Source organism: Rhinolophus sinicus, linkage group LG18 (genome assembly GCF_036562045.2).
Source record: "Rhinolophus sinicus isolate RSC01 linkage group LG18, ASM3656204v1, whole genome shotgun sequence".
Classification (NCBI taxonomy): Eukaryota; Metazoa; Chordata; class Mammalia; order Chiroptera; family Rhinolophidae; genus Rhinolophus; species Rhinolophus sinicus.
Genome location: NC_133767.1, coordinates 13,114,066 through 13,128,268, shown reverse-complemented (window position 1 = coordinate 13,128,268; position 14,203 = coordinate 13,114,066). Strand labels below are relative to the sequence as shown.

The window sequence follows — 14,203 nt, the reverse complement described above, 5'->3', positions numbered from 1 at the left end:
GGAGTGAGACTTCCTCAAGCAACGAGAATCAAGGACCTGACTGTCAACTCAACAGAAAGAGGAGAATAATCAGGAAGGAAAGAAAGTTTGGAGACACGGCCTCGGGAGCTAGCAGCATAACGTAACAAACACCTAGAAGCTTGTATCACCAGTGATTTGAAACAATAAACATACAAGAGGCGATCAGTTTGGTCTAGTTCATACACATTCTAAAAAGTTATTTCACTTTGTCCTGCATTTTTCCTCATAACTAGGTATGTAGTATGAGTAGCACACGGATTATTTAAACTAAAATGTAGTCAGTCAATAAGGAAAATAAAAATGAAAAGTACTCTTAATCTTAATCTACCAAATAACCCAAGTGTACAAAATTATAAAGAGGGTATTTCATAGTTACCTATTGCTCCTGATTAAAAAGACCTAAAGTTTGGGTGGAAAAAAATAAACATTTTTCACCTTGTTGACATTAAAACAGCCTGGATGGGTTTAAGTCCTTTCTACTCCTACATAAAACAACTAATCACAAAGACTGATTCATCCTGGTTGTCCCCACACTTGACAATAAATCACAAGTTCTTTCAGCAAATGGCTGTTGGTGAAACATCTCTAAAAAATGAAGTCCCAAACAACATAATGAGACAGATTTGCCCAAGTGGATGAAAGAAACAAAGGTGGTCACCATGCTTGATATTGATTCAAACTTTTGCCAAATGAAACTAACTTTAAAGAACACACACACACACACACACACACACACACACACACACGTCTGCACCCTGCTCCTGAAATGGTGCTGTCTGTACCCAGGTCCCTGTCTCTACCAGTAAAGGGTAATGTGCTGCCATGACAGCCCACGGTGAGTGGTCAAGTAACCACTTAGTGAGCACGGTCCCGGGCACAGTCTTCTTAGCTCACCTATTTGGCATTAATAAACGCTGCCTTGCTATATGTTATTGAATATTAACACTGGGAGAGTCCAGTGGTAACAAACTTCAGAGACCCACTCCTCCCACCATTAAAAATCTCCTGCATTATGTTTTAATACCACAGACCTTCACAAAGGCTGCAGAAGCGAATTCTTTGAAAGATAACATTTGGCACACCCATGAACAGCCTAACAGATAGTATCTCACGCATTCATTTGCTCATTCACCTACCAACGAATTAAATATTAATTGAATATTTACTGAGGGTTAGGACACGGGCTTAATGTTGAAAGAAATGATAGGGAAAAAAAAGTCCTCCAGTCTCAGAAACTAAGTATTAATGAAAACTGACTTAAACACGCAGCTTCAGTTCCCTCGTCTATAACATGGAAACATTAGTAACATAATAATGCCATTTCATAGGACTGTTGCGAGGATTACATGAGATAATGCACGTAAAAAGGGAAAGGCAGCGCTTTTCCTTAGTCTTTACGAGTAACTCAGTAAATGGAGGAAGGGCATAAAGTAATGCTCATAAAAATTAAATTAGAAAGGATGGCAGTGAATGTGAGGACAATAAGTAAGTGACGACACACATCTACAAAAAGAGAATTACATGAGTTCAAGTCTATATGCTGACAGGATGTTCATAAGTGACAAAAGGAATTTTACCGTGAGTTTTAAAAAACCAAAAAAAAATTACGGTCTACGATAACTATTTTGGAATACTATAACAACAGAGTTTAAATAATCAGAAGAGGCTATGAAACAAGAGAGCTAGAAGGAAAGGTGTCCGGAACTAAGACAGACCAACAACTAACAACTAGTATTCACCAGATGACAACATGGAAAGCCACCACACAGAAGAGAGTGCGTCGGGTTACATACGAAGTAGGTATAAGAAGAATACAGACTGTCTTCTTTTCCCTAGAGAACTGAGAAATAATAGTTAATTTTAAGAGTTTAATAGTTGACTGTTAAACTAATAGTTTACAAATCAATAATTTTAAGAATTACAGATTTAAGTACGAACATAGACAATGGAAAATAGATCCTAGAAAAAAGATAAATGAAAGACTCAATTTAAAATCTGTGTATAGGTGGCAGCTAAATAATTGAAAAATAAAACCAAAAAAGGGGAATTCACTGAAAATAGAACTAGTTACATTATGCTCAGTGAAAGAAGTCAGTCACAAAAGGCCACATACTGTATGACTCCATTTATATGAAACGTCCAGGACAGGCAAATCCATACAGACAGAAAGTAGACTAGTAGTTGCCAGAGGTTGGACGGGGCGGGTAGAAACAGCAACTGCTAATGGGACAGGGTTTCTTTGGGGGGTGATGAAAATGTTCTAAAAGTAGGTTGTGGTGATGGTTGCACAACTCTGTGGACATACTTTTGAAAAACCACTGAATTGTATACTTTGGAGGGGTGAATTTTATAGTATGTGAATTATACCTCAACCAAGCTGTTTCTTAAAAAAATAAAACTATGTGAACTTCAACAAGATGCAACAGTTCTCAGATTTGGAGAAGAAATAAAATAAAGCCAGTAAATAATACACTATTTGGGGGACTTCAAGGTAAAGGAATGGGCAGTGGCAGGTAAAAGAAAAATATTGAAAAATAAAGGCTTGGTAATAGATAATGTGGTAGAGTGAGGATGGAAAAACATATAAATAAGAAATGAGGCTAAATAACCTTGAAGGACTAAAAATTGAACATGGCCAGAGTTCAGAAGTCTGGGAGAAATTAAACAAAAGTTTGACCTTCACGAGATATCTCCAAGAATCATCAAATTTGCAACTCTCACTGCTGCAGTCTAGTCCAAGAGAGCTGGGCTGACACCCAAGCTGTCTTCTTAGATTGCAAACCCAATTCTCCTTGACGGCAAGAGTTCAACGTATAGCACAGCAAGGCTGCCTATATAGAGCAGAAGGCTCAGGCTTTCCCTGGCTGCCTGCAACAACGCTGTTTCCTTTTCATCCATGAGGACACTTATTTGCAAAGGCATTTTCTTCTGATGCAGGGGCAGTGCTACCCACAATGACATTTCCTGTGAGCACTTTCAGCTGGGAAGAAAGACAACAAAGCCCACCTCACCTTCCCTCACCTGGAAACTTCATATTATACAAAGCAAAATACGCAATTCTTCATAATTCCTGACTGGTCTTTCCAATGCCTTCACCACCTGTTACTTCGTGGAAATGTTTATCCCGGCTTCTGGCTTGCTCCCGAATCACATTTCCAGCACAAGTCACATGCTTGCTGCGAATTTCCTCACTTTTCAAATCCACCAGTTTTCAATTTAAATTAAGGCCTTTTCTCTTTTGATGAACGTTTTGCATATTGGCTGGAGCGCTGACCAGAGCAGTTCCCCAAAGTGCATTTTCTTATTCCTATAGTGCACATGGCAGCCTTGCTCAAGCCATGAACTGAGAAACCCCAAACCTCTATTTTCTGATCAAGAAGCACTATCTTCTTAGATAGCGCCAATTTCTCTAATTTCATTTCAGCTCTGGAGGTGGTCTTTCTTTCTTTTTCAGACCTTTCTCAGAAGAATCAAAGTTGTGTTTAGGTAGTATATTTTTAATAACCTTAAAAGTCTTAATGGGCATCAGACGAGAAGTCAAGGGCAGAGCCACTCTGCCACTGCAGAGGTCACTGGCTGGGTGATTCGCTTTCCCACGCTAGCCTCACACCGTGCCAGCATGTCCTTTATGCCTCAAGAAAGTCACAGCCATGTTGAAGACCCTCAGATAAGCAAACCTGCAAGCGAACCCCAGGCAGTGAGTAGTGAGTGCCTGTATATGAGCAGACGAGGAGGGACTGGAGTCCCAAGGCCATCAACACACAGAGATGTGGCTTGAATGAAAATGTGACCTGGAGCTGCAGTCAACAGCCCCTCAGTCACAAAAAGGGAGGATGAGTCTTCAGAATTTCCCTGTCTTAGGATGGAAAGTGGAGCTCTGCTAGACCCTAAAAGACAGATGGAAGTGAACAGAAGGCACATGCATTCAGACTCCCCGGGAAGAAAGGTTCCAGCCCCTCTAACAAGCAGGTCCCTGGACCAGTAGAGGTGCTGGCCCCAAACATGGCAGATGAGTCTTTGGAGAAGAGAAGACACAAGAGCAGCTAACATTCTGGGGAAGAAACAAAGTGCTACTGTGAACAACATCAGACTACGTAAGAACACAAGGTCTGAGGATCTAGAGTAAAACTTGGTGACTATAGTTGATAACACTGATTTATAGGATAATTGAAATTTGCTAAGATACTAGAGCTTAAATGTTCCCATACACATGAAAAAGAGTGGTGATGTGATGTGATGGAAGTTAAGTTCCTCACTTTTCAAGTTAACCAGTTTTCAACTCACATCAAGGTTTTCTCTCTTTTGATGAGTGCTTTGCATAAGTGTTAACCAGATGGAGGTTAACACTGTATAGTATTTAAAATTGCAATGTTCACTTTGACTATTTTAGGACAATAGGACTATGGAAAATATTCACTTTCTATATTAGAAATTTTCCCCAAGTATACGGTGATGGAAGAACTGACTCTGGGTAGTGAACACACAATGTGATTTATAGATAATGTAATACAGAATTATACACCTGAAATCTATGTAACTTTACTAACAATTGTCACCCCAATAAACTTTAATTAAAAAAACAAAAAAAAAAGAAACTGAAAAAAAAGAAAAACAAAAACGAAACAAAAAAAGAAATTTCCCTCATTTATTTTCACTTTCTATATTAGATATTTTAAAATTTACTTTATGTTTAAAATAAGCATGAATTTTTTTTATTAGTTTCAGGTGTACAAAACAATAGAATAGTTAGATACTTATCATTTATATCCCTCACACAGTGGCAACCCCCCTCCCCCATCCACTACCCCTCTGACATCGCAGCCATTACATTTCCACTGTCTCTATTCCTAATGCTGTACTCCGCTTCTTGTAACTATATTTGATTACAAAATATTTCAGACATAAAAACACGAAAGAAAAAACAGGCTGAAGACTCGTGACCCCACCTAAGAAACAAAATGTCACCTGCTTTCAGGTTCCCTGTGGGCCTTTCCCCACTGCAAACCCTTTTCCCCCACACAGTGGGTGACTATCCTGAATGCCACTGCCATGTTGCTCCTTCCCATACATTTCTTCAGGTTTTCACTACATCTATATATGTGTATCTATCTATCTATCTATCTATCTATCTATCTATCTATCTATACATATATATGTATATATATATATATACGTATATATATAGTTAAACAATACACAGCTTTTTAAAAATATGCTTTTAAAATTTACATACATGACATCATGTTACAAGTATTCTTCTGAAAGTTACATTGTTGTGTCCAGCAATGTGTGAGATTCATCCACATTGATATGCATGATCTTCGTTCATTTATTTTCAAAACTATAAAGTTTCCCACTGAATAAATATACCACAATTCAAAAAAGAAAAACTGAAAGATTAAATTAACACCAACTATGAACTCTGTGTTCTGCTAAAAATAAGAAAGAAATATAATAAATAGGGTAAAGATATATTTAACACAAAATTACCACTGATTCAAAGAATACATCATAAATAGAAATTTAAGAAAGAAATGGAACTTGTGGAGACCAGAAAAAAAAAAAAAGTTAGGAGAGGAGCTCAAAGAAGAAAGAAAAGTTGCTGAAAAAAAATCAAAGAAATCACACTCAAAGAAGGTGGCAGGCCAGGCATCACAAAATCACATTAAAATGGAAAAAAAACAAAATAGAGAAATAAAATAAAAGGCATATAGAGGTCTTCAAATTATTAGTTAACAAGGCTGAGAGTGGACAATCCCTGGTTATCCCTGGTTAAGGAAATCCTCATGCCTGCTGTAGATTAGGCCAATTCGCCTGCCACTTACTGCAATTATAAAATGGACAGGGGGTCCCAGGGAATAAAGCAGGATCAGGCTGACTCATGGGCAGGTAAAGGGCAAATATCGGCCCAATCAGGTCAAGGACTCAGCATTATGGTTAGGCCTTGATATTTCAGCCACACACAGCTGGGCTCAGAGGAGTATGAGAGGAGAAAGTTCCAGATGGTTCCAGAAAACTGGAGAGGCTTTCATCAACCCCCCGAAAGCAACTGTAAGTGATGCGATAATACAGGAAGTGGGTTACTGGAATGTATAAAGAATCTAGACCTGGGCTGCCCAAGAGAACTTTCGGTGAAAATGGAAATGTGTGATAATGTTAGCTGCCAGTTCAGCAGCCACAAGCCATTTGTGGCTACCGAACACTCAAAATGCAGCTAGTACACATGAAGAACTGAATTTCTAATGTTTTTTGTTGTAACTTAAATTTTAAATAGCTACATGGGGCTAGCTGCTACCACATTAAACAGTGACGATCTAGATAATAGAGCCTTCCTTATTGAAGGAAAGGAATGAATTAGCAACAGAAAGCTCTCTCTTTCCTTTATTAAACACAGAAGAGGTGTAAGAACTATTAAAAGAAGAATAGGTAGGATAAAGAGGAAAACTAAATGAACCCAGGAAGTATTAATTTTCATTCATTATAGATGACATTTAGTAGCAAATACAAGGGTGAAATTACCCTGCATACTAATAGCAGGAACAGCCAATTGGAAAATAGGATAGAAACAGTTACTCCATCAAACAAAATGGTAGATAATCGCTAAGAATAAGAAAACAGAAGAGCTTGGAAACATTGAACATATTTTTTAAAAACTTAAAATGGGTTGAAAAAGTGGTTCAAAAATCTAACTCAAAGCCCATCTGTATATAGCTCAACCTTGCTTGACATATATTATTCCTAAAAATGTTTTTAATATGAATATTTATAAGACATGCCATATTTTCCACTTTTTATACACTTTAAATTTTACTACATGATTCCTAAAAGCAGTATGTAAAACGAACACCGAACTCTCTGATCTTTCACACTCATTAAAAACAACACATGTAGTAAAACACACGACTGAACAAATTACCATTTCGTGGGGGTTCTCTCTGACTTGAATGTTTAACTAGGCACACAGCCACCATGCTAACAGGATTTGGCACAAACCCACGAGGCCGGCTTAGGAGAAGGTTTTTCAGGAGCAGCGTTACTGTACTGCCCCTTCTGCTGAGGCCTCAGCCCCAGGCAAATTCTTGAAGCAGGTAAACTCATTCTGGTCACCTCTGCCAACCTCCCCTCTTTCTGCCCCTCCAGGATCCCACTACCTCCAGGGTGCCCTCTGGCCTGCCCACCTACTGTCTGCATGTCTACTAGCAGTCCACGTGCTCGCAGGTCTTGTGAGCGCTGTGAAATCATGCGTGACATGCTGCGAGCACGAGGGCCTCACCCTGCCCACTGCTCCCACAAGCCACAAGTGGACAGGGAATTCACCCCTGCAGCTGACTGATTGCATATCGTATCTTCCTGACGTGAATACAACATCTGGTCCCCCCGTCGTAGCCCAGAAATTCCTGTATCACCAACACCCAAAGTTTCTGCAAGGCACTGCACGCTGGTGCCTCTGCACCTAAGTGGCAGGTCCCAGCAGAAAGTTCTGCCTCACCTGGGGATCAGAATGAATCATGACATTCCTGTTGGTTCTTTGAAATACTTTGAATTCCTTGAGGGCCCATAATAATACCTTCTGGAAGCCAGACAGTGAACTACGGGTTCTCAACCCAATTGACCCAATGGCTCCTTCCTATTACATTTTGTTACTTAATTTGTAATGTCCTCTTTACTATGCTGAATAAAATTAAATTCATGGACAACATATAAACCTTCATCACTAAAACCATCAAAAACGCCTCTACCAATTTCCCAAACGCCCTTTGCGTAGCCTCTCATCCAGCCACCTTGGGGTACACCAGTGGGGGGTTGGCCAAGGCGGGCAGTGGCAGAGCCCGATACTGTAAGAGCAGCCGAAGTCCCACAGCCCTCTGCCCATCCTTCTCCCTGCCAAGAGAGAACCAGCTTGAAGCATATCTGAAAGGCTAAAGATTCCACAATGCTGTGTGTATATCTATGACATAATTGTTTATATATGAAGATGTGTATATATATCTGCAGCAATTTAAAAGGAAAAGATTTCTGATTCTATTCTTTCTTTCAACAGATAGTGAGCTCCTGAAATCTGCCAAGAATGATGCTAGGCCTACTGAAAATGCTTATCATACCTTACGTTTGACTATGTTTTGCTCATCTTACTACCTACAATACCTAGCTGAAAGCCTAGCACAAAGGCCACTCAAATACACGAAGAACAGAATCAATCTCTAGAGCTGTGGTCCTTCTGCAAATAGCATGGACATCAAGGAAGGGCAGAATGAAGCCTGCAAGTACTGGAACTTCTCTGGAGACCGAGTTATACAGTAAACGCCTTACACAATATGGAACAAGTTGTTATTTGTTTATTGATTCCATCTGAGCACTGGCTAGATGCCAGGCTAGACACTAATGATAAAACTGTGAGAATGACATTCACCATCCCTGACCACATGAAACTAAACACCAGCTGTGGATAAGGACCATGAAAAAAACTGAAGGTTTCTGCAACAGAGAACAGTAGTGATGGGGGAGGGGCCTAGTTTGAATATGGGAGTCAGGGAAGGCCTCTCAGAAGAAATGGTGTTGAAGTGGAGACCTCAGTGGTGAGAAGGTGCTGATCATGGCGTGGGCCTAGGGAAGGCCTCACTGGATGGAGGGATCTGTGTGGAAAAGATCGTCACACCTTCACCTGGCTGAAAGAGGGCCGCTGTCTCCGAAGCAAAGTGAGGGAATACGTGTGGCATTCCAGGAGGCTGGAGGGTGCGCACGGCCAGGGAGCCATCCAGAGCAGTCTGAGTTCCGTGCTAGGTCAGAAGGCCTCAGCAGAGTTTTAAGCATGGGAGGACATAATTGGATTTACTTTCATTTTTTGCGTCTTAATTTTTAAAAAACTTTTAAATTTCAATTTTAGACATACAAGAAAATTGCAAATACAGTACAAGGAGTTCCCTTATATTCCTCACCCCACTTGTCCTAATGTTTACATCTTACTGTATTATATCAAGCACAGAGCAATAATCAAGAACAGAAAATTCACATCAGTACAATATTATTAACTAGACTACAGACTTTATTCAAATGTCACCAATTTTTTGTCTGATTTCAGTTCCAGGATCCTACCCAGGATTCCACACGGCTGGCTGGCGTTTTTAAAAACCCACTCAGCTGTAGGTGGTGAATGGCTTGGGAGGCATCAAGAGTAGTAGCAGGGACTCATTCTGAGATTGTCGCTGTGGTCTAGGCCAAGGGTGAGAGTGGCCTGAACTGGGGTGACAGCAGGACGGAAACAGGCAGATTCAGGATGTAACGCCTGGGCAGAACTGATAGGACATGCCCACAGACTGGATGTGGGTGAGGAAAGGGAACAAGGGCTCCCCAGGTTCTGCCTTTAGTAAATGGATGGATGATGCTATGTTTACTTGGTAAATAAGACCGGGGAAGGTAACGGTTCGGAGGACAAGATCAGAAGCTCAGTTTTGAACCCTTTAAGTGGAAGATGCCTGGAAAATCCCCAAGTGAAGATGTGAAGGAGGCATCATCCCATCAGAAGGGAAATCTAGGCTAGAGATGGGATGTCGCTGGAGAGGATGACAGAAGGGAGGGGGCCAGGAAGTAAGCCTAAGGGCCTTCACTGTTAAGAAACAGTGCAGGAGGGGACCCAGCAAAGAAGTCGGAGGAGGACATGAGGGTTCAGAAGATAGTCATACAAATAGGACTCTAAGGAAGCCAAGAGCAGCAAGTGTCTCAAGAAGAAGGAACGGCCACCATGTCGATGCTGCTGAGAGCTGAGTGCGATGTGGCCAGAAAAGTGACCCTACATTTGGCAGTATGAAGATCGTCAGCACTACTGCAAGTAGGGGTGCACTGGGGAGGGGACAGCACAGGCCAGGTTGGGCCCGCTGACATGTGAGTGGAGAAATGGAGAAAGCACATGTGGTCAATCCTTCGGAGAACTCTGACCATGAAGTGTGGCAGAGAAATGGGGGTGATGGGAGGATTTGTGGAGGGCAGAGACAGAAGGAGGCAATCTTCTGTAAAGGAAAGACGAGAAAAACACACGTCTATGTAGACTTATGGGGAGGCGGGATGCGTTTGATTTGGTGCGAGTAGGGGCAGGAATGTAGGACTCTTAAGGTATGGCTGCGGCTGAGAGGGTCACATCAGGTGATGTGAGGTTCAGACTGGTACAGATGCTCTCAAGGGAAAGTACCTGGTGCTACCAGCTGGACATATGACAGTGGGAGCTAGCTTTGCCACAACAGTACTCAGAAGGCAAAGGAGCAGCAAAGGCACAACTAAGGCACTCAAATAGCTGTTGAATATATATATATATATATATATATATATATATATATATATATATATATATATATATATGAATGAATAGATGCACCAATTAATCAACTCACAAATTAAAGCATATTAAGAAGGTAGAGCAAGAGGAGAGTGGAATAATGAGATATGCTGTGAACACCTGGAGATGAAGTACATAAAGAATTCTTATGATGAACAATAAACACAAATAACCCAATTTAAAAAAAGGCAAAGGGTTTTTTTTAGAAAGACACACTGCAACCATGGCTTTAAAGATACCGGAAAGGGGCCGGCCCGGTGGCTCAGGTGGTTAGAGAGCCGTGCTCCTAACGCCGAGGTTGCAGGTCTGATTCCCGCATGGGCCAGTGAGCTGCACCCTCTACAGCTAAGATTGTGAACAATGGCTCTCCCTGGAGGTGAGCTACCGTGTGCTGCCGTGTGCTGCCATGAGAGGCCGGTGGCCAGCGTGAGTGACTGGCAACAGGTGAGAGCTGTCGTGAGCTGCTGTGAGCGGCTGACCGACGACCAACAGCCTCAGCCGGGGACAGTGCAAGGCTCATAATACCAGCGTGGGCCAGGGAGCTGTGTCCTACACAACTAGACTGAGAAACAATGGCTTGAACCGAAGTGGGGGCAGGGGGAAGGCGGAAGAAGGGGAAGAAAAAAAAAGATACCAGAAAGACACCCGAGGAACCAGAGGTGGTGATTCACCAAATTGGAATTAGTCTAACCAGCCACAACACAAAATCCTTGGAGAAGGTTGTGCTGACTTCATCAGAGGTGCAAAGGAAACGAATCTCAAAGTCAAAGGACCATTCGGACGCCTACCAAGACTCTGAGAATCACGACAAGAAAAACGCCCTGCGAGGAAGGTTCTAAGACTTGGGATCGTTTTCAGACGAGGATCCATCCACAAGCGACTCACCGACTTGCATAGCGCTTTTGAGATCGTGAAGCAGATGGCGTCCATCAGTACAGAGCAGGATTTAGGGTGAAGTCACCACTGCAGACGCTTACATCGACCTTTCTAATAAACTGACTATCAGTTGTTAAAAAAAAAAAAAGGCAAAAGGTCTGACTAGACATTTCTCCAAAGAAGACACACAAATGGCCAATAAAGCACATGAAAAGATGCTCAACTTACCCATCAAGGAAACTGCAAATCGAAATCACAATAAGATACCACTTCACACCAACTAAGATGGCTATAATTAAAAAGACAGATAACAACAAGGGTTAGCAGAGATGAAGAGAGAACTGCCATCTTCATACCCTGCTGCTGGGAATGTAACATGGTGCGGCCACGACAGAAAACACGCTGGCAGTTCTTTAACATGCTAAACACAGTTACCAAATGAGTTACCAGTGAGTCTGTTCCTAGGTATCTACCACAGAGAAATAAAAACATATTTCCAAGCAAAAATTTGTATACTAATATTCATTTCTAATATTCATAACAGCATTATTTGTAACAGCCAAAAAGCGGAAACATCCCAAAGGTCCAGCACGGTCTATCCGTACAATGAAATATGATTATTCAGCCACATAAAGGCATGAAGTTTTGATTCACACCACAACATGGATGGACCTTGAACCTTATGCTCAATGATCATGATGGCAGTCACAAAAGATCACACATTGTATGATTCCATTTCTATGAAATGTCCTGAAAAATAAAAACAAGCAGGAAGACTTGTGTTGCAAGATTCCAATACTCTCACAGAGTTATAGTGGTTAAGACTGTGGTTACTGCCGTAGGAAGGGCAAATAAAGAGGGAAGAGTTCAGAAACAGACTCACACATACGGACACTATTTGTGACAAAAGCGACACTACAGAGCATAGGAAAGGAAGGCCTTTTAAAAAATTGTGCTCAGCTCAGAGTGGACATCTGATGCTTTCTTTGCAGCCACCCCCAGGTCCTGGGCTGGTAAATATGCACATGAGAAAATATTCAACATCATTAGCCATTTAGAAAATGCAAATTAAAATCAAGAGATGTCACTACACAACTAGCAGTATGACTAAAATGAAAAACACTGACAATATCAAGTGCTGAAGAGGATGAGGAACATTTATACATTGCTGGTGGCAATTAAAAATGGTATAACCACTCTGGAAAAATCTTCAGCAGTTACTTACAAAGCTAAACATACACTGACCATATGCCCCAGCAACTCCAATCCTGGATATTTACCTTGGAGAAATTAAACCTTATGTTCACACAAAATGCTTTACACAAATATTTGCAGCAACCCTATTCATAATTGCCAAAACCTGGAAACAACCTAAATGTCCTTCAGTGGGTGAATAAACACACAGTAGTACAGCCACAGGATGGAATACTGTTCGGCATTAGGAGGAACGAACTACAGATCCACAACTAGGACGACTCTCAATCTTTTACTTCTACTAAGTGAAAGAAACCAGTCTTAAAAGTTTACACACTGCATAGTTCCATTTTAATGACATGCTCCCAAAGGCAAAACTATAAGGATAAATAGCAGATTAGTTATTGCCAAGGGGATGGGAGAGGACAAGAGGTGTGTCTATAAAAGGATCAACATACGGAAAAGACTGGCGGGGAGAATTGATCTGTTCTGTATCCTAATTGTACTGGTGGCTACAAAATCTATACATTTGTTCAAAAAATTCATAGAACTATACACCAAAAAAATTATCCTTTGTTAATTTACAAAGGATAATTTAAAAAATAAAATTATACAGAAATTACCACACAACCTTGCAATCCCAATCCAAGTCTCCACTCATGAGAAATGAAAACATCTATCTACACCAAGACTTGTATACAAGTGTCCAGAGAGCTTTATTTATTATAGCCAAGATGTGGAAATAATCCAAATGGGCACCAGCTGGTGAATGGAAAAACACAGTGGTCTAGCCATACAATGCAATTTGACTTATTAATAGAAACTGAATACCAATCCACGCTACAATACAAATGAACCTCAAAAACAATATGCTAAGTGAAAGAAGCCAGATGCAAAAGACCACATATTGCATAGTTCTAGCTAAACGAAATGTCTAGAAAAGGCAAATATGTAAGGTCAGAAAGCAGCTTCCTGGTTGTTGGTTTGGAAACAGGTATTGCCGGCAAATGAGCACGATGGGCCTTGTGGGGTGATGGAAATGCTCTAAAACCAGCTTATGGTGATGCTTAGTTGGCTCTGTAAATTTTCTAAAAATAAGTACACTTTCATGAGGTGATTTTATGATGTGTAAATTATACCTTAATAAAAATGTTAAAAATAAACAGTGCTTAGACAATTAGATAGCCATACTTTTTAAATGAAAACTTGACCCAACCTCACAGAATACACAAAAAAATTAATTCCACATGGACTATAGACATAAATTTGAAAAGCTAAACAATAATGTATTTAGGAAATAATACAGAAGTATAATTTCATGACCTCAGAGGTAGAGTAAGGTATCCTAAATAGGACACAAAAAGTATTAACCTAACAAAGAAAAAGACTATTGCATATTAGGTTGAACCATATGAAACTGCCAACATTTGACCATTCTGATCTACAAAAATGGCACTTTCATAGTTAAGAAAGCAAAACCAGAGTGGGAAAAAGTATTTGCCTCACATACAACTGACAGAGGACTGGTAGTCGAATTATAAAGAGCTCCTAAAAGTCAAGAAGAAAGCAAAACAAACAAAAACAGATCACTCAGTAGAAAAATGTGCAAGAACTTGAACAGGCACTTCACAAAAGAACAAATCCAGATGGCCAAAAGACTAAGAAAAGGCACTCAACCAGGGAAATGCAAATCAAATCAGGAAATCAAAATGAAAGCTACCAAAAGAAACTCCACAAACCCACCAGAGTGGCTAAAATGTGACAGACTCACAAGTGCTGGATGCA

At 40.6% G+C, this 14,203-nt stretch overlaps 1 protein-coding gene and 1 pseudogene across 5 annotated transcripts in view; one reads left to right on the top strand and one right to left on the bottom strand.

The window, feature by feature from the left end:
* The window catches only part of ADCY9 (adenylate cyclase 9), a 163,547-nt gene that overhangs the window by 43,577 nt on the left and 105,767 nt on the right, over window positions 1–14,203 (bottom strand). The window lies entirely within an intron of this gene.
* Window positions 9,823–11,361, top strand: LOC109436704 (small ribosomal subunit protein uS10; annotated as a pseudogene).